The following is a 26,049-nucleotide window of genomic DNA, read 5'->3' as shown; positions in this document are numbered from 1 at the left end:
AGCTATCCCTCTTTATAAATGGCCTTGCCAGAAATTTTGTATATTAACCCCAGGCAGGTTAGAAAGTCTGGCTGCAGCACTCTGCTTACTGATGTTATCAAAAGGGACAACTGTGACTTATCTCAGTGAGGTGGGCTCAACTCCCCTTGCAGGCAAGGTGGTTCCTATTGGGGACTGCACCACATGAGGCTGACATTTGACAGCTGTCCTGGTCAGTTGGATAATACAGGAAACGTCATGGATTGTTCAGACCAGCGCTTAGCAAAATGCAAGTCACAACCTATTCGTGGGTTATGAAATTAATATCGTGGGTTAACCAATTTTTAAAAAATTAATTAATTAATTTTATTTTTGGCTGCACTGGGTCTTTGTCACTGCGTGCACTCTTTCGCTACTTGCAGCGAGCAGGGGCTACTCTTTGTTGGGTTGTGTGGGCTCTAGGTCTGTGGGCTCAGTAGTTGTGCTCGCGAGCTCTAGAGCACAGGCTCAGTAGTTGTGGCGCATGGGCTTAGTTGCTCCGCGGCATGTGGGGTCTTCCCGGACCAGGGATCGAACCTGTGTCCCCTGCATTGGCAGGTGGATTCTTAACCACTGTGCCACCAAGGAAGTCCACCAATTTTTAGAAGATGAAATAGAAGAGAAAATATCAGAGTTCAATACACACACTCAGATTATGACATAGTTCACAAGACCTTGGTTTCCATTATGAAGAGGTACATCCTGGATCATAAAATTAAAATTTTAAAAATTAAAGCCACTAGTCTAGATCCATTCATAATGCAATAGCCAGAGTGGTTGAATGCACTAATCAAAATTAGAGGACGTTTGGAAAATTTCCACATCATTTTCAGCATCATATATCACCAAGCATATATGCCTGACACAGGGGAAATCCAGAGAACTTTAGAGAGAAGCTTTCCTTTATAGAACCAGGTGAAGAGCTTGAAATTAGTTTCTAACGTAAATTACCATCATGGAGACTTTATAATTTACAATCCACTTTCACAAACTTCATCTTATTTGAGTCTCTTGTTCAGCCTTTGTAGTAGGCAAGACAGGAAGGTGACAGAATCTCAGACAGGTTTCAATGATCTATTTAGTTTAGTCAGGAGCCCAGCCAGCAGCTGGGAGAAAAGATCTAGCCCCACAGCCCCAGGGAGAGAATTGGCAAGGGTGCAAAACCACGTGTGGGTCCCAGCCAAATAAACGTAGGTTCAGGGCAGAACTCCAGTTTCAGGAGGGAGAATGGAAAAGATGAACAGGAACTAGGGCAGAAGCCCAGGTATTAAACAAGGCTCACAGGTGGCCAGGCTCATCCCCAGCACACTGGATTCTAAGCTCACCCTTGCAGAGTTACAGATCCCATAACCGGCTTTTGAAGAAGCAGCAGGAGAATATCATGTGGATAAGGGGCAGGATGGAGAGGCTCTCAAGCACTGATAAAGGCATGAAGAGACCAGTGGGGAATGGCAAGTTAATTAATCTGGCTGGCATGGGTAGTGAGGGCTGCCAGGTAAAATACAAGATGCCCCTTTAAATCAGGATTTCAGATAAACAATGAATATTTTAGTATAAGTATGTCTCATGCAATATTGGGGACACATGTATACCAAAAAATTGTTGTTCATCCGAAACTTACATTAAACTGGGCAGCCGGTAGTTGTATTTACTAAATCTGGCACTCCTACATGTGGGTCTTCTGGAGGATGTGGCTAGAAGGCTTGGCAGGGCAAGACCACGAAAAATCTTACGTGCTATGCTGGGCAGATAATGAGGAACCATGAAAAATTTTAAGCAGGGGAATAATATAATCGGGTTTGTATTTTAGAATCACCATTAGAGTAGCCCTTTGAAGAACAAAATAGTTCAGAAGGACAGGAACTGAGAGACCAGAAAGCTATTTAAATAGCCCAGACTCAAGGAGAATTGAAAATAACTGCTCACTTCACAATTCTGCCTAATGCTAGCGAGATTTCCAGGTTCATGTGGGCAACAGCGACCAAACTATTCTTTCCAGAGCTGCTCTTTGTTTCAAGGAACAAAAAACTTTGGGGGTGGGGCAAGGAATAGATATATTTTGTCTTGCCCAAACCCTGTGCCTGTCATATACTTCTTGAGGAAGATGGAAAGATATGTGTATATATCCAGCTCCATGTAGTAAGCTCATGTCTTGCTCACCATCACATCCCAGAAGGTAATCAACAAACACTTGTTGAATGAGTTCCTTAAGGACAAAGTCTATCTTCACCATCTTTGTTTCCTTAGCATCTGACCCAGGGCTGGGAATAAGTTTCTCAAAATAGTTCTTGATTAAAGCGATCTAATTAATTAACAACCAGAAGTGCTTCCTATTAACTACATTTATCCAACATTACATCAAAGGTACAACCTGGCATATTTTTCACAACCTGGCAAAAGAAGCCCTGCCTCATCTATGGGACCAGAAAACTTTTCGAAAGCTGCATAATGATGCTGATTAGAGGGAGTTTTAAATGTAATTTTCCTCATTTGTGTGAAAATGAGCGGGTTTTTTTTTTCTTTTGAGGTGTTTTGTTTGGTATTTTCCTAACTGCTTCCACAAGTATTGTCAGTGCCTGACTGTTAATAAATCTAGATCTTAATTAAGTATTTCTCAGGTAGATCATCATAAAGTGGTATGAACCAAGTACTTGTCTTCAGTCCTCCAGTATCAGTATAGTTACTGGCATATGTATCTTTTCCAAGGCTGAAGTGTGAACTTGAAGGCAGGACTTTATTCTCATTTATCTTCATAGTCACATAACTTTTACTAATAGCAGTTTTGTTGAAGGGTCAAGAGTAGGAAGCCAAAAGGGATAGAATAATTCTAAAAAGTGCATGGGGTAAATACAATAACAACATTATTACAGCTACTTGTTATTAAAAATTATGTTCCAAGTACCATGAGAGGTCTTTACATATATTTTATTAAATTTCAGTCCTAAAAACTCCTCTTTGAGGTAGGTGTTGTAATCCTCATTTTATGCATAAAGAAACAGAGAATCAGAACTGATGAATAATTTACCCAGGATGACACAGCTAATAGATTTGGCAGAGCTGAGATTAGGACCTGATTCCAAAGTTCATCTCACACACCAAGAATTGGCATTTTGCAAGTGTGTATTGGAGAGATGAAAGAAGATTGTTGGAGTGCCTATAAGAGTTCTCTTTTATCAGCAACTATGTAATACCCCAGAGGACTAAAGTGTGATAAAGAATATAATGATGTGAGTGCACGGATGTGGAAGACAAGAGGTATAGAGGTATTCCCTATATTTTTGAGCTGTGTCCCTTTTTTCTCTGTTGAGCTTTGTATTTAAGGGAGCACATGACATGACATATAATTAGGCTTCATCTCCACCTTGCTGGAAGTTGTTATTGTTGCCCTTAAAATTATTATCACACTGTTATTATCTGGGATGAAACATATGAACTTTAGATGTTACGATCAGTAATATCAGCTTGTCTGCCCTATCCAAAGGAATACGTTCAGTTCATGCTCAGATATGCAATGGAACCTCATCGATCTGGATGTGTCTGAGCTCACCTGTGACAGTCCAGATCCTTCTCCAAGCTGTAATTACATATATCAGCTATTCTCCAATCCTTTAAAGTTGCAAATGTGCACTTTTTGTCCAGATGCTGACATCTTTCCAGAAGCCCTCTTCAGCTTGCTCAACTGCCAGCCTCCTTACTTAGTTCACTGGGTTCCAGGAAGAATCCGAGTCTCATAAAGAATGCTGCCTCTGATCATTTAATTCCAGGCTGAGCAGAGTAAAATCAGTTTGAACCTCACCAAACTGAAAGTCTATGAAAGTAAAACTTTTGGAGTCTATGAAAGCAAAACTCAAAGGGCAAGTGTTGGCATAACTAATTATATGAATTAGATGGAATTTGAAGAGGAACCAAATATGGTAAAAAGAGGGGAGATAGCAGTTGGTTTAATAAAAAAAATTGAGAAAGCAAATTATGTTTTTCTTGGCTCTGTAAATTAGAAGCCAAAAAATGGTCCGCAGAGGTGTAAGAATCAAAAAGCATCTCCAGTGTTCCGCTTTCACCAAAAACATGGAAGAAATTTCCTAGAAATGGTCAGGATGGAATTATAGAAAATATCCTCTTCAGACCTTCACTGGTTCATTCACTGCCAGGCAGGGTGCTAAACATGGGAGATATAAGATGAACATGGCCGTGACCCTCAAAGCTTACCCTCTAGTTCAGGGAGGTACATCAACTGTCCTGTACAATGAAGTGTGAAAGGCACCAGGAAATAAATATAAAAGGGACACAGTGGGTGCACAAAGGGGGAGTGGTCATCTCTGTGATTCTAATAAAATTACTTCATAGCAATCATGTAGGGTTGTTTAGTGAGACGTCAAACTGTCGCATGGAAAGGGGAAGGAGAACCTGAATTAACAGATATACTGGAGTCAAGGCACAAGGAAGGGGGGTTTGAAGAAGCAATCAGTTCACACCAGTCCTAAGACGTGAATGATCTGGTAAGTGTTCTCCATCTTTAATTTCTAGGTTATGAATTTCACAAAGCAGAATTGCTGCTATACGTCGTCGCTAAGTTAACTCCCGTCCCCCCTCCCCACTTTCCATCGCCACCCCACTACCAGATGTATCAGGTGAGTAGGGCTCAATTCGAATTAAATGTGTCACCTGGGGCAACTCCTCACTACGCAGGGCCTCAGTTTCTTCGCCTGTAAAGTGAGACACCCGAACCAACTCTGAAGTCCATTTCTGCTCAGAATTACTAAATAGGACAAGAAACCAGAAAGGAAACTCAAGAGAAACAAAAGTGAAAGTGCCCAAAGGAAATACAGTAGTAAACAAAAGCACAAAATTCTATATCTCACTGAAAAATGTGGCAGAGTTCCCAAATACTTTTTTCAGCAACCCGTGAACACGAGACTTGGGAGAGAATGAAATGCCTATCACGCCCTCTGAATGTGAATGAGATGAGTGTAACACGAATCCACCTTGCTCCATGCAACTGTCTTCTTAAACAATGACCCTGAACAACCATTTATTAAGATTTTCTTTCTAAATAAGTCAATCCGCGATGAAAGGTCCATCCCCACGTAACAAACCCCACGGACCACCACACAGGGGTGTGTCCCGCTTTGGGAAGAGAGAGAAAAGGGGGTAGAGAAAGAGAGGAAGGAAGGATTCGAACCAATATTAGATTCTGCCTAGTATGTTGCCACGCGGTTGTTATGCAGAACATCATGGAAGCAAACTATTTTAAAACTTGGGAAATACAGTAGCCTTTAAATTTGATCATTTCCTCCTTCACGGTGTTAGTGAGACTTCTCTGCACGTAACCCAGAACGGTACACCCGCCCGGGAGGGAGAGCGCGAGCTCTGGGGTGGACCGGCAAGTGAAGGCGGCCAGAGGAAGGGACAAGGCTGACAGCTTCGCAGAGCGTTGGCGGCGGGTGTGAGACCGGGACCCGCGACCGCCACGGCTACAGGGTTCGAGCTGGACCCTCCGGGGGCACAGGGCTCCCGAGGTGGGAGGATGCTCCCTGCCCACTGCGGGAGCCTCCCTCCTCTGAGCAGAGGAGGCAAGGGCGCGCAGTCGCGCGCGCGCGCACACATCATTCCCCTGGAGTTGTGTCTTGTCTCTTTTGTTTTTCTCCCTTCCCGGTCATGAGACCCGGAAGTTTTTTTTTTTTTTTTTAATCCTGTCTCTCTCTTTTCCAACCCCCACCCCCCCAATCTATCACATGGCAGAGATAGAATAAAAACAGAAAAATGGCGACGGTCACGTTGTGGCGAGCACGTTGTATCCTTGCTGCGTCATTAGATAATCCTCATGCAAATAGCTTGAAGAACAAAGGAAGGGGGGCCCGAGACCCCCGGGGGCGCAGGTGGGTGTGGGGGCGGCGTGCCGGGCGCGGGGGTGGCGGTGCGTGCGCCAAGCCGAGCGCCGGCGGGAGGCGTGCGGCCGCGCGGGGTTCCGTGCGCCGAGTGTCTACGTCCGTGTGCGCGCCCCTGCGGCGCGGTGGAGCGCTGGCCGGGCCGCTCCTGGCCGGGTCTCGCGGCGCCAGAGCCCGCCACCCGCCCGCCCGGGGGCACGGGAAGCCGGGGGCCGAGGAGAGCCGTTCCGGCGAGGCCGGCCGCGACGCGCGCACACGCACACGCCGCCGCGGGGCTCGGCCGGCTCGGCGGCCGCGCGGGGGGCGGGCCGAGGGCGGGCCGGGCGGGGGCCGAGGGCGCGCCGCTGTCCGGCGCTGGGCGGCTGCCTGCAGCCGCCGCGGGGGACCGCACGCAGCTCGCCACCTCGGGGTGGGCGGCGGCGGGGCGCCGGGGCGGCGGCACTGAGCGAGCTGGGACCCCGCACTCTCGCACGGACTTGGAGGGTATTGCTGGGCTGGGTCTGTTGTGCTTGGGGTGTGTTTTTTTCCTGCGGGGTGGGGGTGGGGGTGACCTCGCCCATCGGCATTTGCGCGGTTTCCCTCTGGCCCTCGCTGGGGTGTCAGGAGCGACGCAGGTTGGACAAGGGCGCGGGGAGACCCCCGGTGCCCCGCTCAGGTCCCCTGGCGGGCCGGCGGCGCGGAGGGGCGGGGCGGGTATGTGTAAATGTTGCGCACTCGCTTTTCCCCCACCCCCGCCTGCTTCCAGGCAGCTGGCGTGGGTCCCTCGCCGTCCGGCGGCGACTGTAAATAGAGCCTGGATGTTGTTTACATGAAGGATCCGGCGGGAGGAGTCTGCGAGGAGGAGGCGGAGGAGGAGGAGGGAGGGAGGAGAGAGGAAGACCGGAGTCCCCGCGGCGGCGGCGGCGGCGGCGGCGGCGGTGGCGGTCCGGGGTGAGGGTGAGCCCTGCGCGGCGCGGGCACCGGGCGCTACCACGAGGCCGGGACGCTGGACCCTGGGGTAGGAGAGAGAATGGGCTCGGGGCGGGGAGACGGGGTCTGTCAGAGTGGCATTTTTAGCTTACAACCTGCCACGCAGATTCTCCGGAGCGATAGAGGAGGGGTTTGCGGGGAGGGCGGGGAGGACTGGATTTCTCTGCACGTTCATTCTCCTATCCCCAATCTTTTCCCGCTTCCTTTCGGGGCTCACCTGTTTATTTCCATCAGCAAGAGCTTTCAGTTTTTATTTAGACATGAGAGGCTGTTTCTTTTATTAGAAGCGTAATTGGGGAGGGGGGTGCGTGGCTGTAATTTATGCCGGTCCCGGTCGCTTTTCAAGAAGGGGGAGGGGACTTGGCGGAGACCGCCTGTTCTCGGCCGTAGCTAACCCCAGGGCTTCTCCCTGCCTTCCCGCGGCCAAGGAATCTTTTCCCTCACTCAGCTACCCGCAGGCCGGCTGCCACCTTCTTGGAGAAGGACCACACCTGTGTTTATTCCTCGCTTTGGAAGAGAGGTGAGCTGAGAAACCGGGAAATCCTGTGTTCCCCAAAGCTCTTAGCCAACCATCCCATCCCAGAATTGGCCAGAAAGTGCTGCTTTCACCTGCTGATTGCCCTGGGCACGCCCATCCCCCCACCCCGGCAAGTAGTGGTCTACAGGTGTGTTGGGATTTTCTCTTGCCTCTGGACCTGCACCCCACCACCCGGCAACTAACTGCTGGGTTTAGATTGAGAGAGAAGTGATCCCCTTGGATTTAGTGTGCGTTCTGCATTCCCCAGTGGGTCTTCCAATGGAATCGTCTGCTCTTCCGCCACAGCCCCCTTTATTCTTCCACTAAGAGCTTAGTCCAGAATCTGGCCTAAGCAGCCAGTCCCTGGCTCTCTTTTTCTGGGCTCCACCCTGGCCCCTCTTGGTTCTCCAGAGCCAAGCACGCCTCCCAAGCAGAAGGCACACCCTGCCCTAAATCTCCTCCATTCCAAAAGGGAGGGGAAAACAGTGGAAGAGAAGGGAGCCAGGGGTCTTCCTTCTGTCCTGAGTATCCCCAACAGCATTTCCCTCTTCAAGCTTGCTGGATTTATAATCCCTTTTTTCTTCTTATCAGCTGCTCCCCCCCACCCTTTGACCCTAGTCCTATGATAGATACTTAGGGAGGTGCGGATGGGGGGGGGTGGATTGTCACCCCTTTTTCCTGGTGCGAGGCATTTTCCTTCTCCTTGGTCTTTTCATTTTTGAGACGCTTAACAAGTAAAATATGTAAATATGTTTGCATGCTTATTTGAACTTGTTTTCTTGCTGGCTAATGAATAGCTGGGACTCAAAAGGGAGGGAGGGGAAAGCGACGAGAGGTGCACATTCCCGCTGGTGTCCCCCACATGAACATCCCCAGAGTTGCAGGAGGAGACCCTTCTGTGAAAGCCAACAGTCTCCCTTCCATGACATCACCACCTAAGCCCTTCCAACTTTAGCTTCAGAACAGGAAGAAGGCTCAAAATAGAACTACCTTAGGAATCCAGCTCCTTTTAGAAGATCAACTTTTAAATCAGCTGCAGGAGGAACACTGAACTTTGACATGGGTAGAGAAAGCTATAGTGTTTGTAGTAATTGGTTCTTTGGGGGAAGGGTATGGGGATACTTTCCACGTATATTCACGAAATGCTTTTCTCAAGGTCAGTTGGGTACCTAGACCGATGAATGATTAATCAGATGGTTCTAGATTCTTTATTGAATTATTCATGTGTTTCGGTATGTCAACAGTAACAAGTACTTTTCAGAATGAATTAAAGAGGGGCTCCTAGAATGTGCTCTAGAGAGTCTGCTAGAGATAGAGGAGGTTGTTGGTGGGGAGGGAGCTTTTGAAGGCGAGGAATCTGAGGATGCAGTGACAGCTGTTGTGAGTATGGAAGTTGAGAGGCTTACTATAAACAATGCCTGTAACTTTTGCAGGGTGACTAATATCCTGGACAAAGAACTAACGATGTCAGGATTTTCCACCTTTACCTCGAAAATTAACTCCATATCTTTGAATCATGATGTCTCCATTTTTTTCCCTGAATTCTCTGAGCAGAAAGAGTTGTTCAGTCTTTAGGAAGGGCTGCTTAATAAATGATCATCACTGAAGTATTAACGACCATAAGGATTAGAAGTAAGGCAGAAAATACTTGGCATAATTTGAGTACCTGGTGGGTGCTGTAGAATGACTTGCTGGGTGAAGGGTTCCGGTTTGAAAAAAAGTCCGGATGACAGGACTTTCTCTACCTGCATTAATGCAGTAGCCACTAGCCACGTGTGGCTGTCAAGCACCTGAAATCTGGGTAGGGTGATAAGTCGATTTTTAAATCAAAAATTGGTGTTCCATTCAGTTTTTGGAAAACTTCGTTGTGTTTGGAAACAAGTTGGATATGTGCATCTACTTTTTAAGCTGTAACTTTTATGAAATCTAAATTCAGATTGAGTATTTCTGATGAAGGTTTAGTGTTCGAGTTGACATGTGTTATAAGTGAATATGCTCTGGATTTCAAAGACTTAGTACAAAAAAAGAGTAAAATAGCTCACTAATGTTTATATCGATTACATGTTCCAATGAAGATATTTTGGGTATATTGTGTTAAATGAAATTTATGGTTAATGTCACTTTAACCTGTTTATTTTTTAGTTTTTTCAAAATGTGACTACTGGAATATCTAAAATTACATACATAGCTTGCTTTTTACTTTTCTGGGACACCGCTGGCCTGTAGCATTGCTCCTTTTTCTCCCTGGATTAATTTCAAAAGAGGTGACTGCGTGAAATACAGTTCCTTCATGTTTGTCAACCATTTACTTTCCCCTGTTATTTTCCATTTGGAGATTTGGGAGCACCAAGAGTTAACTATCACAGTATATGAAACTAATAGTGACTGCCCTGCAGATTTCTACACAGGAGGCGTGCCCTGCGCAGGAAGGTCAATAAAGACGTCCCGGGTGCTGGAAGGGCTGGTAGGGGTGTCTTGGGAAAACTTAGCGATCCACATATCTGGCCAGAGCTGCTTTTGTAAAAGGTTCCTGGGCATGCCAAAATATATCAGAGAACAGTTCGTGGTACTGTAACAGTCATGACACCTGGTGGCATCTTAGTGATGCCACCCACCTTTGTTTATTTTCTCTTTCTTTGCATTCACTTTCTGCCCTCACTTCATAGCTCCATTGGTGGTAATTGGGCCCACAAGGTTCCTGACCCTTTTCCTCCAACAAAAAAGTATAATGTCGACCTGAATGGAGATGTTGCTATCTTTGGAGTTTGGTTTTATCTAATGAGATTCAGTAATGGCAGTGGAAGGGACTTGGGCCTTTAGTACTCTCCCCTCATTTTGTAGATGACAAACTGTCAAGTATCTTGCCGGTTGACATACAGAGAGAGGAATTAAGCATGTACGTTTGTTGATAAGCTATTTCGAGAATCCCTGGGAAATGAAGAAGTTTGTCAATGAATTAGGCAAGTATTTGTTGAGCTTGCACTCTATGGAAAGGACTGTGATGAATGTTGTGGAAGGACATGAAGACAGCAGTCTCTGACTTCAGGAACAATGCTGTTGATTTGAGGAAATCAGATGTAAACAGTACCAAAGTAAATCACAGTTTAAGATATAGCACTTCATAATGAGTGCAGTACCTCTGTGTTACAAGTAGAAATGTGTTCCTTTTCTATGTGTTACAAGTAGAAATGTGTTCCTTTTCCAGGTGTAGGAATAGAAGCTCTGAGAATGGTGGACTCTGCAGAAAAGAGGAGTGTGATTGTGTTTCCGGAACAGCCCAAGGCTCTAGAAGTAGAGGTCAGTGCACGTCTTTGGTATCGCCCCCTTTAGCTGTCCGTTAAGGGAATTTGAGAGGTAAGACCCAGCATTTCTAAATGGCAGTGCTGCCAGTAATGAGGAAATCATAGGTTAATTGGAGACACCCAGGGTTTTTAGAGAGACTAGCTAGGGGTGGGTCATTTTGAAGTCAGCTGGTGTATTTTTGATTGGTTTTTCTAAAAGGGTATGATAACAGAGGTGAGACGGAATAAAATTGACTTGTGAGCAGACAGAAATCCAAAATCTGGGGAAAAAAATTAAATCTCGAGCAAAATCCAACAGTGAAAGAAGTAGACAGTTGGACTACAAGTGTGTATTCTGAGTGCACATGTAAAGGGGAAAGGCCCATAGAATAGAATATTATATTCTATTAAGCATGAAGTGGGATGGTCCATTTATTTTAGATTTTTAGTCTCCTGGAGCCTTTTTGGACTAAAATCCCCACCAGTTCGTTCCTCCTTCTGTCTCCATTATCGTATAGAGACCTTCTGTGTTAGGTTTTTTCTTCATGACCTGCTGAGGTTATGCAGCATGACTGTTTAGAGGCCAGTGCTTGGAATGGGTAAAACAATGTCACCCCCTCTGCAATTACTCCCAGTTAATGCTTCTCTGTGAGAATTGGGGCTGACTTGGCCAAGGCAGTCGTCCTTGGCTTTTCCTTGCCGTTTTAGCTGATTTATTTCTCCTAAGGAAAGCAAAAATTGTGTAACCCTCTTATTCCTGATTTCCTACTAATCTTGGCACAAGTTAGTTTTCGAACACTGTTACCAGCAAAGCTTTGCCACGAAACGCAGGTATGCGTTTTCTGTATTTCTGACAAAGCAGTAGTTGACATTTAGCACTTTCTGTTGACAGTACATTTTTATAACATGACAGTTTGGTCAAATGCGCACATTTTATAATGTCACTGAGTTGGATTGTGGTTTTCAAGTTGGGGAAGAAAAAAACATCACACTTTAGTAAAAGACCAGTGGATTGAAATTAACCTGTTTAAACTATTTTAATTTTAAAGTATTGTCAGATATTTTACATGCCAGCAGTTCATTTCATGGTTCCTCCAGTTATTTAATCTATAATCAGATACTTAAAAGTTCAAAATCACTGTATTTTCACTTTCGGTCTGTTGATAAGAGAGACGTGACATGTTTTTTGTGTGTGCACATTTTTAGTATACCAGTTTGCCAGTAGTACTTGGTTTTCTAGTTGATAATATTTGGTGCATGCATCACGAAGAAATTGTTCTTGTGTCATTTTCATCATAGAAGAACTGAGTGTAAAATCAGGTTGATCTCTGGAGGAAAGCATTTTACGTCATTATCTTTTTCTTCCCCTCTCACTGTGCAGTATACTTCCGTACTGTAGCATTAGCACCTGCCATCATTCGTTTTAAAATGAAAATAAGTCAATTTTTTTAAGAAAAATCTACTGAAAAAGAAGTGTTTCTGATAGATTTAGTTTTTTAAATGCGCATTTATAAGAAATAATTTCCATGAAGAAAGAAAACGTTTTAAGTGTTTACTAGTATTTATAAAATACAGTTCTGAAAACCCACATTTTTTTCTTCCTTGAAACTGCTTTAGAGTTATTCTGAGAAGATCACAGAGTAATGGCGGTTTGCTTTTTGTTATTACTTGGCCTCTAGGCTCCCCGCCCTATCCCCCCACGCCCAGTTTAGGTAGATAAATGAGAGAAAAATAAGGAAGTAAAGGAAATACCCATTACTTTTTGTACCAAAAATCTTTAGTTGTCTGATTTTTGGTCATGGCTAATAGAGTGAATTTCAACTTTGTAGCACATTACAAACATTAAGTTCGGGTTTGTTGACTTCATATTTAGACATTCAGTTGCATTAGTACTCAGTCTTTGTGAAGAACAGTCTAATAACTACTAAGTATATCAGAGTTATTTATTTGTCCCCATACTTACTTACCCTCTAGTATCTCACAGTAAGTATTCCTCTTTTCCAAAACTGACAAAACTTGTGGCTGGGAATTGTTCGGTGGTAATCTTTTTATCCTTTTTGATGTATCAGCTATCTAAAATTTCATTCTCAAATAATCACAATATCTTTGTTCATGTAACAGATGTTTATAATTTGGGTAAAATGTGCGACTATTTCCAGGAACCTTAGGTTAAGGGATCCAATTTTTTTTTTAATCTTCATTGCCCTCTCGTGTTTCAACTCTGTATTACATCAGTTGGCTAAGACCTAAGCGATGACCTCTTTAACTGTTACATATTTTTGCACTTCAGAGAATGTTGTTTTAATTTGTATGTGGGTGGATTGTTTCACTGGATATTCCTTTTCTGAAGATGAGGTCAGTTTCATAGTGCATAAACTTAACAGTTGAGCTAGGCTCACTGTACTCTGCTATTTTCTGACCTGTGCTGATCTAAAGAATTGATTGATCTCTCTGACTTATTTGAAGTAGAGAGCTAGTATCTAATTTGCATATAATGAGTCTTTGAAACTGAGCAAATGCCTAATTGAAAACAGTTATTTTTCAAATATCTGTCAAGTTACACTCATATTGAAATAACTTGAGAACTTATGACTGATATGGAAAAAAAATTAGTGACTCATGGCTTTAATAAGTTGATTATTCTGAAGCCTGAATTCTAGTTTCAGAATCTTTTTGTCCTTTTTGTTAAAAGTACATCATCCCTGGGACTTCCCTGGTGGTCCAGTGGTAAAGAATCCGCCTTACAGTGCAGGGGACAAGGGTTCGATCCCTGGTTGGGGAACTAAGATCCCACATGCTGTGGGGCAACTAAGCCCGCGCGCACCACAACTACGGAGCTTGCGCGCCTCAACTAGAGCCTGCGTGCTGCAAACTACAGAGCTCACGCGCTGTGGAACCCACGCACCACAACCTGAGAAGAGAAAATCCTCATGCCACAGCTAGAGAGAAGCCTGTACACCACAAGGAAGAGCCTGTGTGCCGCAATGAAAGATCCTACATGCCTCAACGAAGATCCGCGTGCCAACCAAGACCCAACGCAGCGAGAGATAAAAATAAATAAATCTTTAAAAAAAAATGTCCATCATCCTTGAAGATGACTTCAGGGTACATCTCAAAGGTACAGATAATTTTAAAGCAAGTGATGTGTATGTGTTGATTTTTTAAAAGGCATTCCAAAGGTTGTTAACAATCCTTCATCCTAACTGTAAAATTGACGTAACTTTAGTGAAAACACCTCACAGGTGTGATAAATATGTAATCATCATTAGTGTCATCAATTTGAGTATATTCTTAGCACTCAGAGCAAGAACAATAAAAGTCATTCTTTTTGCTAGTTTTTCTTAAATCATAAAACTCCCACAAGCTTCTGCTTCATGATCTGAGATGCTGAGAAAACTAAAAATTTTAAGCAAAAAGTAGATGTTTTCAGAAACTTAGTTTGCATAAATTGTGTAAACTGAATATTCCCTTGATGGAGTTGAATGGCTAGGTTGGGGTAGAGAAAAACACTAGGTTCAGTCATTTGACATGGATTTGAACTCAGGTTCAATGTAACTTAGTGGTATGATCAGGTAAATCACCTAACCTCTCTTAGATTTTTATTTTCTTTCTGTAAAATGGGCTAATGATACCTAACATATTCCAGAATCCTTTTGTGATGAATTAATGTGTAATTCATTGACAACCCCATAGGGGTTCTTGTGAAAACTAAAGCAGAAAGCCATAGAAAATTACTGAATGTTAGGCAGATATGAAGTATTCTTGCCATGTTTGATCACGAGCACTTTGAGGATAGGGACCAGGTCTTATTTATCTTCATTTCCTGGACATCTAGAAGAGGTCTTGGAATATAGTAGACCCTAAGTAAATATTTATTGCATGAATGATTGAGGTCAGGGAGATGGAATCAGCAAATCCGTGCACCGAAGAGGTAACACTGTGAAGTAGAGCTGGAAAGCATATGTGATGTATTCGTGGTTGCTCATCAATATGTATAAATCATATGTTCAGCTTTTGTCTTAATATAATTCAACCAGGCGTTTTACTATTTCAGCCTCACTAATTGTTGGGCTGTGACACTACTTTTTCTTCTGCTTCCCCAAATCTCGAACCAGAAGGGGATCTTGTAGTCTTCCACTTCCTGGGGAGCCTTCAGAGGGAGTCATGCAGCCACCCGGAAAGGATGCTGCCGGCCGACACAGTGACTGACAGGCTGCCCTGGCTCAGTTATCACAGTGCTGATGCTGTCCATTCTAAAGGTACAGTACTGTGATAACTGAAGGATGGCAGCCATCTTGCCTTCCATCAGAGGAGCTCTGTCGTGCCTGGGAAGGAAGACAGAAGATGAAAGAGGCATGTGAAACAGTGGCAGGGACCCAGAAACCCTCTTACCCTGTTCCTGTATTGTGCTTTCCCTAGAGCACAGGGAATGTTATTCCATCTGTCTTTGCCCTGTTTTGTGATATGCGACTAAAGAGGAGTTGGGTAGTTGTTTGCCTTGTTGTACTGAGCAGACATGTTATTAAGATCTTTTGGGACTTTTAAGAGACTGATTTGGGATAAGTGCGAAGTGTGGATTAGTATCTCTGGAGTGGCATTCACAGACATTGTGCCACTTTTGTAAACGTAAAAAGTAACCTGATTAAAATATCTTGATGCTTGTCAATATTAGACGTTCAGAATGAAATTCAACTTAAACAGGGAGAAAAAAGCCCTGCGTGTTGAACAGTATTCATATTATCGTGCGAATAAAATTACGTCTTTGTGTTGAAGAGTGGATAGAGACATGTCATGTTTCTTTCCGTAACAAAATTTAGAGGTCCCATTTCCTGTCAACAGGAAATCCTGGGCTCAGTCTGGGGCGTGAGCTCCAGAGGGCCTGCCTAGGCCTGGAGGTCCTTGGCGCTTTGGGGCAGTTCGTAGATGTAAGGGGTTTCCAGTGGGTTAAGTGAGACGTGATGCAAGCAAAATATGATGGGGTTTTTGTTTAAAACACACATACACACGATGTGTGTTTGGTTGGTGTATTCATTGTATTCTTCAGTTTAGGTATGTGAGAATGGGAGGACTGGAATGAAACTCAGGAATATCACATGATCCAGCATTTCCACTTCTGGTTATATACCCAAGTGAATGGAGTCAGATATTTTTGCACCCGTGTTCACAGCAGCATCATTCACGATAGCCAAAAGGTAGAAGCAACCCAGGTGTCCATCGATGAATGTGGATAAAGTGTTTATACGTACCACAGAATATTACTCAGCATTGTTAAGGGAGAAAATTCTGACACGTGTTACGACACGGATGAACCTTGACGATAGCTAAGTGAAACGAGCCAGGCACAAAACAGTGTGAGTCGTCTTATATGCAGTCAGAGTCATAGAGCCAGAGGAATGGTGGTTGCCCAGCACTGCAGGAAGGGGGAAATGGGAAATTCACGTTTAACAGAGTGACTGGGAAGATGAAAAATTTCTGGAGTTGGATGATGATGGTTGCACAATGTGAATGTACTTAATACTACAGAACCGTACGCTTAAAAATGGCTAAAATGGTAAATTTTATGTCTATTTTACCACCACCAAAACAAAAAAACAAGGGCAAGGTAATAGCACTGTTGCAGGATTGAATTGATTGCTCTCTTCTTTAGACAGTCTTCAGTGTGAAGATAATTGCTGTTTCAAATAAGCAATTAAAATGTAATTCCCATGTCTTTATGCATTTAAAGTTCTCTAATCTGTACACTGTTAGACATATGTCCAGGGTTTCTCACATAGCATAGCTTTAAAATTTTGTAAAATATAAAGAAAACTAAGTATAATAACAATGAAAGTACTAAAAGTAGAGTGAAGAAAAGGCCTCAACAGGAAGGCAGATGATGGGGCATCTCGTGCCGGCTTTATGCCTTTTCTGGTGAAATTGGGCAACTCAGTGGACCTTTCCATGCTCTAGTTGCCTCATTTGCCTGCCTCTTTGGAGTAGTGGTAAAGATGAAATTTTGTGTGTGTGTGTATCGTATGCGTAATATATGTGTGTGTGTGTGTATGTATGTATATATGACCATTTTGATGACCAAAGCAACATTCAAGTGGCATATTATTTCTTTTTCTCAAAATGTAGAAATACAATGTCTGAAAAGATTTTAAAATAACTTTTAATATTTTAAAATAAACTTTTAATAAACATCCTACCTGGACTTGTCACTCAACTATTCCCAGCCTCATTAAAAGGAGTATTCTATAGCTTGCTCTTCATCACAAAAGGTTTTTTTCCTACTATTATATGTGTAAATTTGAAAGTAAGTAAAAGCATAGAGACTAGAAATAGACAGCAATAACCTTCTCTAAGGGATCGCATGTTTTATTAGCCCTGAGTAGCTTGCTCTTCATCATGAAAGATTTTTTTTTCTATTTGTTATTATATGTTTAAATTTGAAAATAAGAGAAGTAAAAGCATAGAGACAAGAAATAGACAGCAATAACCTTCTCTAAGGGATCGCGTGTTTTATTAGCCCTGAGTAAAAGGCATCATTTGTGGATCGTATCTACTTTATCACAAAGCTCTCACTTGGACTCATGCTCTGGAAATCAGATTTTGGTGGTAGGAATGGCCCCCACCAGATCCCATGCAGTGTTCTACCTTGATCATATCACACAGAGTTGGAGCAGAAAGTGAGCTCTGATCCCTGCCGTGCCAATTTCAAATATTTTGCTATGCCTTGTATGTTCTGAGCTTCCCTGAATAACCAACCAACTATAAATATGCCACGAATTTGTCTGTACCATTATTAACCTGACTTGTTTCTTCCAAATCAATTGCTTTTTGAGACAAGAAGATTCTTATGTTTCTGTGCTTCATGTAGAGGATTTTTTCCCCTAAAAATTGCTTCCTTAAAACTGTACATTCATATTCACAATTTATCCTCGCCAAACAGTTCATTTTCACCATTACCTGTTAAGAATCTTTTATTACACGAGTTCTTCATTAAGCATGAACAAGAGTAAGGGAGGCACCAAAAAACCACTTTGTTTTTTCCTTCTCTATCCAAACCATGATTATGAAGATTCCCATTGGAAGGGAATGCCAGGTACCAGAGGGTGTGCCTGGAATATTCTCAGCTGGAGTTCCTTATATTGGTTGAAAGGGTTTTGTGTTGTAATGTGTGCCCCTAATGTAATAGATGTTGAAACAATTCACATAATTGACATGGAGTAAAGTAAGTTGATTATGTCCTGCTTTATGCATTTGGACTATTACTGTACTTTTATTTTTCATGAGATTATGAGGAGATGGATAGTTCTGTTAAAAAGTGGGAAGACAGAGAGGACAGTTCCAATGTAGTGGGAAATTCATTTTCATTTTTTTGCCACTGTCTTTGTAAATGAAATTCCAGACATATTATTCAGACGGCAATTGCTTGATTTTTTTTTTTTTTTCACTTTGAAAATGAGTATCTTTGGACCAGGGATATCTTAGGGTCAGTGGGCGTAGCTGCCCGGAGCAATTTGCAGAGAAGACTTTTGAGGCCACATCTGGGTTCCACAGAAAGGAGTGCTATAACCACCTTTCCATGTCTCCCTGTGGTCAACTCTCAGTGTCTGTCATTGGCATCAGATTGTGATGCAGGGGTACATTGCTGACCCCTTTCCAGGTACTATAATTTTAGTATAGAGCTTTAGATCCTCTGGGAAGGCAGACATTCTCAAAAGTTATATTGATAGACTAGAATTCTGGGAAGCTATGTCATTGAGAATCTAGACACCCTTTTTTATGGGGAGGGCAGCACGGGCTTCTAATTAAAATGTCTACCAGTATAATGTGTAGAATTATGCCTAGACATAAATCTTCCCGGTTTTATTATCATTCACTGATTTCTGTAAAATTATTCTAATACTATTCTAATACCATAAAATTTGCCACACTTTAGTAAATGCATTTTGGGCAATCTTACATAGTTTATTTATGTAGAATTTTGTGTACATAATTGGGTCTAGTGGCTAGAAGAGGACTTCCTTCCCCCCCCACTCCTTTTTTTTAAGTTGTCAGGATTATTTGCTTGAAATGAGTTAGTATTTGTTGAGTGCACGTGTACCAAGACTCTTGTTTCATCCTAATTCAAATCTTTGACGAAGCGTTCTCCACACTTCATAATTGAAGAACCTGAGGAAGCTCACAGAGTCTTCAAGACACAGCTAGTAAGTGGTAGAGGAAGGGGATAAGTCTAGAACAGAAAAAGTATGAGAAGTTAATGTAAATTAATTCTGCTTTGCTTTTGAATGTAGATTAGTAGATGAGGCTTTGAAGAGGAATTAGACCCAGCATATGTCACAGTGCTTTGAAACTTACACGGCACCTTCCCCCATCCACCATGGCTGTTTTCTGCCTCCTTAGCTGTACACTATAATTGCCTTTTTATTTTTTTATTTTTTGTTTCTTTGGCCACACCAAGTGGCTTGTGGGATCTTAGTTCCCTGACCAGGGATTGAACCTGGTCCTCAGCAGTGAAAGTGCGGAGTCCTAACCACTGGATCGCCAGGGAATTCCCTATAATTGCCTTTTTAAAATGAAAATCTGATCATGGCACAATTTTGTTTTAAAACCCTCTGATGGCTTCTTTGATCCTCTTGGGATTAAGACTACTGTCCTTAACATGCTCCATGATTGTAAAGATTCCCATTGGAAGGGAATGCCAGGTATGAGAGTGTGTGCCTGGAACATTCTCAGCTGGAGTTCCTTATGTTTAAATTGGTTCCCACCCACCTCTCTGGTCCCATGTCTCGTACCCAGTTGACCAGCCCATCCTTTGTCCAGGGAGTCAAGCTTCTTTCCCCCTCCGGTGCATTTCCTTCTGCCTGAGGCATCCTTACCATTCACTTCTCTTATCCTTCACTTTTCTTATCCATCTCTGATTAAATATTAAATATTAATTCCTCAGAGAACCCTTTCCTGACAGTCTCAACTGTGTCCGGTCCCATGGCACTCTGTGCTTTTCTTTCAATGTACTTATCACAACTGAACTACGTAAACGTACGTGTTTGGGGTGTGTGTGTTTAATGTCTCATTAGATTGTGAGTTCCTTGAGGGCAGGAACCATGGCTCTATCCATTGCTTTGTTCACAGTGCCTGGCACAGAATCTGCCATGTGGCTCGCAGTAGAAATCTAACGTGGTATGAGATGCTGAGTGGAGTCTTTCCTGTTTTCTAAGAACGGGTGAGAAGAGTCCACAGCTAAAAAGGTGTTTAAAATCCCCACTCTTCTTTGATCAGAGAACTTCAGCTCTGTGGCCAGCTTTTTCCTGCAAAGCGTCTTCAAAATGTGCCATTCAGCAGAACCAACTCTCAGATGACCCTTATCGCTCAGATGACCCTTATCGCTCACACCCATCCCCGTAAAAGAGGGCTGGGAGCGGGAGAGAACCTTCCTCAGAGAGCAGCATTCCACTTGGAGCTCATCTTTCATCTGGAACTTGGTGAGCCGCTAGCTATCCCAGTAGGAGCTCCCCACGACCAGACTCTGCAAAGCTAAGAGAAGGAATGGGGAGAGGGAGGAAAGGAGAGATGCTGAGTTGGGTGGGACAAGGATGTGAGTTTCTTGGACACTATGGTCAATGGAAGGGAATCTATAGAAGGTGGCTTGGGACTTAAGCCTTCTGGCTAATGCCTCGCGGGAGAGCAGCTGCCACAACCCATGAGTGGATCCCAGGAGTGAGCCAGGGTAGGGATGGTATCCCAAAAGACAAGCCTCTGGCCAGTCAGAAAACTCACCCCCACCAAGGTGGGATGGCTCACGTGGGAACCCTCTGTGGAACTGATGAAGAGGGGAGCCCCGTTTGATGCAGAGGTTTTTTTGAAAGATGTCATTTCAGCAGAACCAGCTCTCAGACTCACTGTCGGTGGTCATGAAAGGAACCAGCCAAGAAAGTAGTAAGCTCTGGGAGAAGAGGAGAGGCGGGCGTGAGGGAGAGACCACATCACTCCTCCACCCCAGCCCCTGGAGCCTCGGGCCTGGCCTCAGCTGGAGAGAAGTACAGAGCTTTGTAATGAAGATGGGATTAAAATCCTCATCAAAGTGAAACGCTTGGCAACTCGACTTGGTTAGAGGTCAATTTGAGGCCCTTACTACTCAAGAGGAAAGGGGAGCACAAAAGAAGCGACTGGACATAAAATAGTTTCATGTTTTACTCTTCACTGAGTTGAAAGTCAAAAGTTAAAATTATTCGTTAAAAGGATGAAAGGACTATAAAATATCCCTTCAGGGGCTTCCTTGGTGGCGCAGTGGTTAAGAATCCGCCTGCTAATGCAGGGGACACGGGTTCGAGCCCTGGTCCGGGGAGATCCCGCATGCCGTGGAGCAGCTAAGCCTGTGCGCCACAACTACTGAGCCTGCACTCTAGAGTCCACGAGCCACCACTACTGAGCTCACGTGCCACAACTACTGAAGCCCGCATGCCTAGAGCCCGTGCTCTGCAACAAGAGAAGCCACTGCAATGAGAAGCCTGCTCACCGCCCCCAAGAGTAGCCCCCACTCGCCACAACTAGAGAAAGCGCGCGCGCAGCAACAAAGACCCAATGCAGCCAAAAATAAATTAAAATAAATAAATTAATTTAAAAAATATATCCCTTCAGGTAAAAGTTTGCATGTCCGTGTATCTTCCCCTAGTTAAGTCCCCTCACCCGCTGCTTCTAACGTGTAAAGGAGTTGAAATGCCAATTCAATCCTAACACTTCCAGCAGCCTGTTACCTCCCACTACTGTCCCCTCTCCCTTGTCCAGAAAGCAGAAGGCAATTTAGTGAGAAAGTAGAAACCAGTAAGGACATTTCCCCGTAACCCAACTCCTGGCACATTTGCCTGAAGGCACCGTGCATGAGGCTAGATGGGAGTTATTCAGGGTTACCTGTAGGTAATCATCAAGTGGTTTGAATTCCACAACCTTGACCGTTCTTCTTTGTCACTAATAGACTCATTAAGAATATCTCAATGCAGAACCAGGAGGCTTAAAAAACAAACTTGTAGATGAACCTGGCCTTAACAATGTCAGTCCTGAGAACCTGCTGTATATAGCACAGGGAACTCTACTCAATACTCTGTAATGACCTATACGGGGAAAGAACCTTAAAAAAACAAAAGATTCACTGGTAACTGATTCACTTTGCTGTACCCCTGAAACTAACACAACATTGTAAATCAACTATACTCCAATAAAAATTAAAAGCAAAACAATGTCAGTCCTTACTAGACACCAAATTGTGGATGACTGACAGGGACCTACTTCCTAGTCGTTAGCCCCATCGGTACACTATAGAGGATGGGAACCCAAGAGCTCATTTGCTCCAGCATTTTTCACACTGTGGGTTTGAAATCGATTAAATATGTCTTGACCAGCACTTAAAAAAATAAGACAAGATAGAAAATATCAGAGTGCATAGCATGTGGTAGGGTAATATTACTTCATGAAACTTTGCAGTTGCCCCCTTGAGTGTATGTGAGTGTGTACTGGGACACAAATGTTTTTATTTTTCACTTTGGGTTTCAGTTCAGTTCGTAAGTTATTGATCTAGATGTTAGATTCTAGATCATCTCATTATTGCAGATTTTGGAAACTAAAGCCCAGAACAGTGAAGACACTCGTCCACGGTCGGTAGGAAGAGTAGGAACTCAGACCTGCATCTCAGTCTCTTAGTTAATGTTTCCCCTTCTTCTCACCAGCCCAGAGAGACTAGCAATAGTAATAGCTAATATTCAGTGAGTAATTACTATGTGCCAGCCGCTGCACTAAACACATCATCTTATTTCATAGGAAAAGGGGGTGGTTCGGCTTTGTGTTTTGTTTCAAGTAAATGTTAATGGCTGAACAGTGACTTAGTGCTGTAAGCTGTGGCTAGAACAGATACAGAAGCTGTGAGTAAACATTTAAAGTTTTTACAGCAATTTGACAGAGTAATTTTATGTCTGTTGACTCTAGTAATAAAAACATTGGCTTGCATTTTATTTCTTTAATAAACACTTTTCTAGCAATTCATTTTCATTGTAGTTTATAAAAATATCGGTCCATGATGGACTAGGAATAAGAACAAACTGGTTCTTCTCCACAGATAGTTTGAGAAGCACTGACTTCGACTCAGCAAGGCCAACACCTTTGTCCCTTGAGGCCTCTGTAGTCCTTTTGAAGTGCCAGGTTGTCATAGATACCCCTGGAAGAGGCAGATTGCTGGATGCAAGCCCCCTAGCAGCAGAGAAGGGGTTACTGTGTTATCTAGAGCCAATGAGGGACAGCTGCCCTTGTCTTGGGAATGACTAGTGGAAAAGGCACTAACGCCAATAAATATTCCAAAGCTTTCATTTACTTCAGAACTCGAGGAAGTGGGACTGATGGGGATGCTTTCCCTCTCTGGGAAAGCAGAAAGAGCTCCTTCTTTGTAAAGTTGCCCCATGAGAAAAATTTCAACACAGAACAAATTAAATTCTCATTTCCTAAGACTCTCAGTCAGAGTGGTAAGAGCAGAGGGATGATGCTACAGAGGTCTTTGGAAAAATAAGGCTCCATTAAAGGGAGCCTGTGGATGTCCTTGACATGCAGGCTCTGTAGAGGGAAGCACACTCCATAAATCCTGCGGGACTGCTTTTTGGCTGAATCCTAAGATTCGTACGAAGAAGTGTTTTGAGTGAATCATTGTGTCTTTGCATCTTCTGGAATTCTGAAGACTGCAGCCAAGGAGTTAGCAAGGCTGAGCACTGGACTGAGCATTTAATCAGTTGAATGCTTCCTTATGTTTTTTTTCCTGGTTTGTTCTCATAACAAGTGACCTTCGTCCAACTCCTAGCAACACATGATTGTGGAATGTTCCCTCCTGAGGAATACTGCCTTGTTTTTTCATTCTGAACACACTGAAAATCTCTGAAAATTCAGATGACCTTGTTTGGACAATGATAATAATGTAAGCTAACTGTACGTGCTGTGTGCCCAGTGTTTTACATCTGTATTATATTTTACGTATGTATTTACTTAGTGTTTACATACTAAGTGTCCCAACAGCCCTGGTCAAATGGGGGCACAGGGGAACTAAGGCTTAGAAAAATTAGGTCACTTACCTGATGTAATTTGGTTCAGTCCTCAGCTTCTGCATTTCTATATTTCCTGCAGATTCATATCAACATCCTTGCACAAGTGAGACAATGCCAGAACTCCAAAGTCATGACATTTTCATTGATTCCTTCTACCTGAAAACAGTATCAGGGCCCGCTTACTTGTGGTTTTGATTTTGAATACACACCACCTATTGAATAATTCAGGAGTGGAATGATGCATATATAATTGTAGGTCCTGCAAACTCAGAAGTGCCCATGGTAATAATAGCTAGCATTGATTGAAGACGTTCTGCATAACCTGTCCATGCAGTAGTTTTTACCTGCATTCTCTTACTTAATCTTTCCACACCACCTCCTCCTTATCCCTATTTCTGCTTTCTTTTTCTTTTTCTTTTTTTTTTTTTGCCGTACACGGGCCTCTCACTGTTGTGGCCTCTCCCATTGTGGAGCACAGGCTCCGGACGTGTGGGCTCAGCGGCCGTGGCTCACGGGCCCAGCTGCTCCGCGGCATGTGGGATCTTCCCGGACCGGGGCACGAACCCGCGTTCCCCGCATCGGCAGGCGGACTCTCAACCACTGTGCCACTAGGGAAGCCCCAAAATTTTTATTTAAAAAAAATTTTTATTTTATATTGGAGAATAGTTGATTAACAATTTTTTTTTCTAATAACGTTTTTTTTCTTCCCCTGTGCCTCGCTGCTTGTGGGATCTTAATTCCCTGACCAGGGATCAAACCCTGCATTGGAAGCACAGAGTCCTAACCACGGGACTGCCAGGGAAGTCTTTCTGCTTTATTTTCTTACAGCACTTTTACATGGTCTGTTCACACTAGCATACTTCAATTTACTTAACTGTATCTATTATTCCCTCTCCCCCACTAGAATGTAAGCTCCATGAGGGCTGTGTGTCTTTTTAGCTCAATGATAGAAGTCCCCAGCAAGTAAAACCCGGTCTGGTACATAATAGGTGCTCAAATATTTGTTGAGTGAATGAATGAACCGTCTCTATAGGTAAATATCACTGTCATCACAAACTGAGGTTTGTGGTATTAAATAATGTGCTTAAATGGGAAGCAGTTACTCCTTTTTACTTCAAAATCAGTTTTGAAATGTGAGTGATGATAGCTTCCTTTCTCTGCTACATTGCTGGAATGAAAATCTTAACACACAAAAGAAGAGGTTGCTTTGACACTTTAGATACCCTCCTTAGAGCAGATAAGCAGTGTGTATTTGTTAAATACGTATATTGGGCCTCTCATCTGCAGTAGTAACGATAGCAAGTATTAAGGTAAATAAGATATCTTTTTCTTCTATTCTGTTGGGGTGCCCCCAGGTTTTATAACAGAGTGGAGGACAAGCTTTGTATGAATGACTCGCTAACACAAGACAGCTTCTGTTGAAGCAGTCGTGGGCTTCTCATGAGATAGAATTTCAGAGCTGCAAAGGGCCTGAGAGCTGTCTAGGCCAGCCTCCCCACCTCTCCCCCCCGATGCCAGATTGTGGACTCAGGTCCTCCTTCACAGGACAGCCCGTTCCACTGATGTACAGAAGCATTGTTATTGGATGTCTGCATTGTCAGAAAATTCTTCCTGCTGAGCTGAAATGTATCTTCAGGTAACTTCTCCCCATTGGTCTGCGTTCTGCTGTCCAGGGAATGACAGAATAAATGAAATCATCCTTTCACGGTCAGCCCTTCAGATATTGGTCTGTCTGTACTCCTCACTGGGTTGCTCTTGTCCCAGTCCCTCAGACCTTCCGCCTGGTGTCTTTCCAGCCACTTCCTCATCCTGCTGCCTCCTGTTGGCACGCTCTCCAGCTTGTTCACGTACAGTTTGTGTCCTCCAGTGCTCCAGGTGTGCTGTCGGGGTGACATCCATTGTGTTTTGGCAGCTGCACCACCCTGTTGACTCCTTCACACCCACGAAATCCTTGAGTGTGGACTATTATCGAACGCAAGGGGGAAGAAAGTATTGCACAGATGCAACTAAGGATTACTGATGATTATGAAAAGTAATGGTGATGTCTGTAGACACTCTGTCCTCCATTTCTTTGGGCACTTCTGCCACACCCAAGACAGTTATGATAAGAACAACTATTTATTGCATTTGGACTGTGTGTAAGACACTGTCCTAGCCACCTTACATATACTTCCTATTTAACTTTCAAAGCAACCGCATTCATAGGTATGATGAAACTCTGTTACACTTGAGGAGATAGAGATTAGGAGAGATTAACTAACATGCTTAAGATCACATATCTTGTAATTAGTAGAGCACGGATAGGAATCTGTTTGATT

At 43.4% G+C, this 26,049-nt stretch overlaps 1 protein-coding gene across 1 annotated transcript in view; it reads left to right on the top strand.

Moving 5' to 3' along the window:
* Positions 1 to 6,781: 6,781 nt before the first annotated feature.
* The window catches only part of JAK1 (Janus kinase 1), a 235,334-nt gene continuing 216,066 nt past the window's right edge, over positions 6,782 to 26,049 (top strand). The window contains exons 1-3 of the mRNA XM_069541134.1: positions 6,782 to 6,900; positions 7,321 to 7,392; positions 10,595 to 10,686. The gene's annotated coding sequence lies outside the window, so the exon portion shown is untranslated. The remainder of the gene's footprint in view (positions 6,901 to 7,320; positions 7,393 to 10,594; positions 10,687 to 26,049) is intronic.

This window comes from Delphinus delphis, chromosome 1, assembly GCF_949987515.2.
Source record: "Delphinus delphis chromosome 1, mDelDel1.2, whole genome shotgun sequence".
In the NCBI taxonomy this organism is placed as follows: Eukaryota; Metazoa; Chordata; class Mammalia; order Artiodactyla; family Delphinidae; genus Delphinus; species Delphinus delphis.
Note: the sequence above shows the minus strand (reverse complement) of the source record. Positions and strands in the feature narration are given on the sequence as shown.